This window comes from Arachis hypogaea, chromosome 19 (genome assembly GCF_003086295.3).
Source record: "Arachis hypogaea cultivar Tifrunner chromosome 19, arahy.Tifrunner.gnm2.J5K5, whole genome shotgun sequence".
In the NCBI taxonomy this organism is placed as follows: Eukaryota; Viridiplantae; Streptophyta; class Magnoliopsida; order Fabales; family Fabaceae; genus Arachis; species Arachis hypogaea.
Window position 1 is genome coordinate 30,669,736 of NC_092054.1, and position 4,925 is coordinate 30,674,660.

General features: G+C 36.6%; 1 non-coding gene across 1 annotated transcript; it reads right to left on the minus strand.

Annotated features, from left to right (window-relative positions):
• Positions 1–4,061: 4,061 nt before the first annotated feature.
• LOC112780672 (small nucleolar RNA R71) lies at positions 4,062–4,169 on the minus strand. Its single transcript, XR_003191493.1, has one exon. It is a non-coding gene; the product is annotated as a small nucleolar RNA R71 (small nucleolar RNA).
• Between the last annotated feature and the right edge of the window lie 756 nt (positions 4,170–4,925).

Sequence of the window (4,925 nt, forward strand, 5' to 3'; positions counted from 1 at the left end):
GATTTCAGGTATTTTCTGGCTGAAATTAAGGGACTTGAGCAAAAATCAGATTCAGAGGTTGAAGAAGGACTGCTGATGCTGTTGGATTCTGACCTCCCTGCACTCAAAGTGGATTTTCTGGAGCTACAGAACTCGAAATGGTGCGCTTCCAATTGCGTTAGAAAGTAGACATCCAGGGCTTTCCAGCAATATATAATAGTCCATACTTTGGCCAAGAATAGACGACGTAAACTGGCGTTCAACGCCAGCTCTCTGACCAAATCTGGCGTCCAGCGCCAGAAAAGGATCCAAAACCAGAGTTGAACGCCCAAACTGGCACAAATACTGGCGTTCAACTCCACAAATGGCCTCTGTACGTGCAACACTTAGGCTCAGCCCAAACACACACCAAGTGGGCCCCGGAAGTGGATTTATTCATCAATTACTTACTCATGTAAACCCTAGTGACTAGTTTATTATAAATAGGACCTCTTACTATTGTATTAGACATCTTTTTGACCATCTTTAGATCCTGGATTGTATTTTGATCCTGTGATCACGCTTTAGGGGGCTGGCCATCTCGGCCATGCCTGGACCTTCACTTATGTATTTTCAACGGTAGAGTTTCTACACTCCATAGATTAAGGTGTGGAGCTCTGCTGTTCCTCAAAGATTAATGCAAAGTACTACTGTTTTCTATTCAATTCTTCTTATTTCGCTTCTAAAATATCCATTCGCACTCAAGAACGTGATGAAGGTGATGATTATGTGTGACGCTCATCACCATTCTCCCCTATGAACGCGTGCCTGACAAACACTTCTGTTCTACATGAATTAAGCTAGAATGAGTATCTCTTAGATCTCCCAACCAGAATCTTCGTGGCGTAAGCTAGAATGATGGCGGCATTCAAGAGAATCCGGAAAGTCTAAACCTTGTCTGTGGTATTCCGAGTAGGATTCAATGATTGAATGACTGTGACGAGCTCCTAACTCACGATTGCAGGGCGTTAGTGACAGACGCAAAAGGATAGTAAATCCTATTCCAGCATGATCGAGAACCGACAGATGAATAGCCGTGCCGTGACAGGGTGCGTGAGCATATTATTCACTGAGAGGATAAGATGAAGCCATTGACAAGGGTGATGCCTCCAGACGATTAGCCGTGCCGTGACAGGGCATTGGATCATTTTTCCGAGAGATGACCGAAAGTAGCCATTGACAGTGGTGATGTATCACATAAAGCTAGCCATGGAAAGGAGTAAGACTGATTGGATGAAGATAGCAGGAAAGCAGAGGTTCAGAGGAACGAAAAGCATCTCCATTCGCTTATCTGGAATTCCTACCAATGATTTACATAAGTATCTCTATCCCTATTTTATTATATAATATTCGAAAACTCCATGATTATTTTATATTCGCCTGACTGAGATTTGCAAAGTGACCATAGCTTGCTTCATACCAACAATCTCCGTGGGATTCGACCCTTACTCACGTAAGGTATTACTTGGACGACCCAGTGCACTTGCTGGTTAGTTGTATCGAAGTTGTGACAATTATGAATTAAGATCAGAGCACCATGCTTTGGAGCCATTACCAGGGATTGTTCGAGCCTGGACATCACAATTTCGTGCACCAAGTTTTTGGCGCCGTTGCCGGGGATTGTTCGAGTTTGGACAACTGACGGCTCATCTTGTTGCTCAGATTGGGTAACTTTCTTTTCGTTTTCTTTTCAAAAATGTTTTCAAAAATAAATTATTATATGGCTTCAGAATTTTTAAGAATGAATTCTAGTGTTTCATGAAGCATGTTGAAGCCTGGCTGGTTGTAAAGCCATGTCTAAATTCATTTGGACTGAGGCTTGCAATTTGTTATCAAGAGCAATTTAGTTGTTGCTCATCCACCTGCTGCTGATCCATGATCACCTGCTGAAGCTTGGCTGGCCATTGGCCATGTCTAGTGTTTTGGACTGGAGCTTTCTTTGAAAGCTTGGCTGGCTAGTGAGCCATGTCTAATTCCTGGACTGAAGCTTTAGACTAAGAATGCAAGATTCCTGGAATTCATATTAAAAATTTTGGAATCCTTATTTTTTCTTTTTCAATAAATTTTCGAAAAAAAAAATATATATATATATATATATATATATATATAATACAAAAAAAAATTAGAAAATCATAAAAATCAAAAATATTTTTGTGTTCTTGTTTGAGTCTTGAGTCATATCATAAGTTTGGTGTCACTTGCATATGCATCTTGCATTTTTCGAAAATTTCATGCATTCATAGTGTTCTTCATGATCTTCAAGTTGTTCTTGGTAAGTCTTCTTGTTTGATCTTGATGATTTTTTGTTTTGTGTCTTTTCATGTTTTTTCATATGCATTCTTGAATTCTTAGTGTCTAAGCATTAAAGAATTCTAAGTTTGGTGTCTTGCATGTTTTCTCTGCATTAAAAATTTTTCAAAAATATGTTCTTGATGTTCATCATGATCTTCATAGTGTTCTTGGCGTTCATCTTGACATTCATAGCATTCTTGCATGCATTCATTGTTTTGATCTAAAAATTTCATGCATTGCATAATTTTCATGTTTTCATAAAAATTCAAAAAAATCAAAAAAAAAAATCTTTCCCTTTTTCTCTCATCAAATTCGAAAATTTGAGTTGACTTTTTCAAAAATTTTTAAAATCAAGTTGTTTCTTATGAGTCAAATCAAATTTTCAATTTGAAAATCTTATCTTTTTCAAAATCTTTTTCAAAAAATCAAATCTTTTTCAAAATTCTTAGTTATTTTCGAAAATTCAAAAAAATATTTTTCAAAAATCTTTTTCTTACTTTTATACCAAATTTTCGAAAATAACATAATCAATTAATGTTTTGATTCAAAAATTTGAAGTTTGTTACTTGCTTGTTAAGAAAGATTCAAACTTTAAGTTCTAGAATCATATCTTGTGATTTCTTATGAATCAAGTCATTAATTGAGATTTTAAAAATCAAATCTTTTTCAAAAACTAATTTCTATCATATCTTTTTCAAAAATATCTTCTCATCTTATCTTTTTCAAAAATATCTTTTCAAAATATCTTTCCCAACCTCTTAACTTCCTATCTTTCCAAAATTTGTTTCAACTAACTAACTAACTTTTTGTTTGTTTCTTAACTTTTTCAAAACTACCTAACTAACTCTCTCTCTCTAATTTTCGAAAATATCTCCCCTCTTTTTCAAAAATTTCTTTTTAATTAACTAATTATTTTTATTTTTTTTAATTTTGATTTCAAAAATTTTTCAAAAAATACTAACAAATTTTCAAAAACCAATTTTCAAAAATTACTAACTCCTTTTCAAAAATAATTTTCGAAAATTCCCTCCTTCTCTCTCATCCTATTCTATTTATTCATTCATTAACTAACATCTCTTCCTCACATCATCACCAAATTCGAACCCCCTCTTCTATCTGTGTTCGAATTTCTTCTTCTTTTCTTCTACTAACAATAAGGATCCTCTTTACTGTGACATAGAGGATTCCTCTTCTTTTCTTTTTCTCTTCTCTTTCTTATGAGCAGGGACAGAGAAAAAGGCATTCTTGTTGAAGCTGATCCAGAACCTGAAAGGACTCTGAAGAGAAAATTAAGAGAAGCTAAATTACAACAATCCAGAGACAACTTGATTGAAAATTTCGAACAAGTAAAGGAGATGGCAGCCGAACCCAACAACAATGCAAGGAAGATGCTTGGTGACTTTACTGCACCTAATTCCAATTTACATGGAAGAAGCATCTCCATTCCTGCCATTGGAGCAAACAACTTTGAGCTGAAACCTCAGTTAGTTTCTCTGATGCAGCAGAACTGCAAGTTTCATGGACTTCCATCTGAAGATTATTTTCAGTTCTTAACTGAATTCTTGCAGATATGTGATACTGTTAAGACTAATGGAATAGATCCTGAAGTCTACAGGCTCATGCTTTTCCCTTTTGCTGTAAGAGACAGAGCTAGATTATGGTTGGATTTTCAACCCAAAGACGGCCTGAACTCTTGGGATAAGCTGGTCACGGCTTTCTTAGCCAAGTACTTTCCTCCTCAAAAGCTGAGCAAGCTTAGAGCTGATGTTCAAACCTTCAGACAGAAAGAAGGTGAATCCCTCTATGAAGCTTGGGAAAGATACAAACAGTTGACCAAAAAGTGTCCTTCTGACATGCTTTCAGAATGGACCATCCTGGATATATTCTATGATGGTTTATCTGAGCTATCAAAGATGTCACTGGACACTTCTGCAGGTGGATCCATTCACCTAAAGAAAACGCCTGCAGAAGCTCAAGAACTCATTGACATGGTTGCTAATAACCAGTTCATGTACACTTCTGAAAGGAATCCTGTGAGTAATGGGACGCCTATGAAGAAGGGAGTTCTTGAAGTTGATACTCTGAATGCCATATTGGCTCAGAATAAAATATTGATTCAGCAAGTCAATATGATCTCTCAGAGTCTGCATGGAATGCAAGCTGCATCCAACAGTACTCAAGAGGCTTCTCCTGAAGAAGAAGCTTATGATCCTGAGAACCCTGCAATAGCAGAGGTAAATTACTTAGGTGAACCTTATGGAAACACCTATAACTCAACATGGAGAAATCATCCAAATTTCTCATGGAAGGATCAAAAGCCCCAACAAGGCTTTAATAATGGTGGAAGAAACAGGTTTAGCAATAGCAAGCCTTTTCTATCATCAACTTAGCAACAGACAGAGAACTCTGAACAAAATACTTTTAATTTAGCAAATCTAGTCTCTGATCTATTTAAGGCCACTGTAAGTTTCATGAATGAAACAAGGTCTTCCATTAGAAATCTGGAAGCACAAGTGGGCCAGCTGAGTAAAAGGATCACTGAAATCCCTCCTAGTACTCTCCCAAGCAATACAGAAGAGAACCCAAAAGGAGAGTGCAAGGCCATTGACATAAGC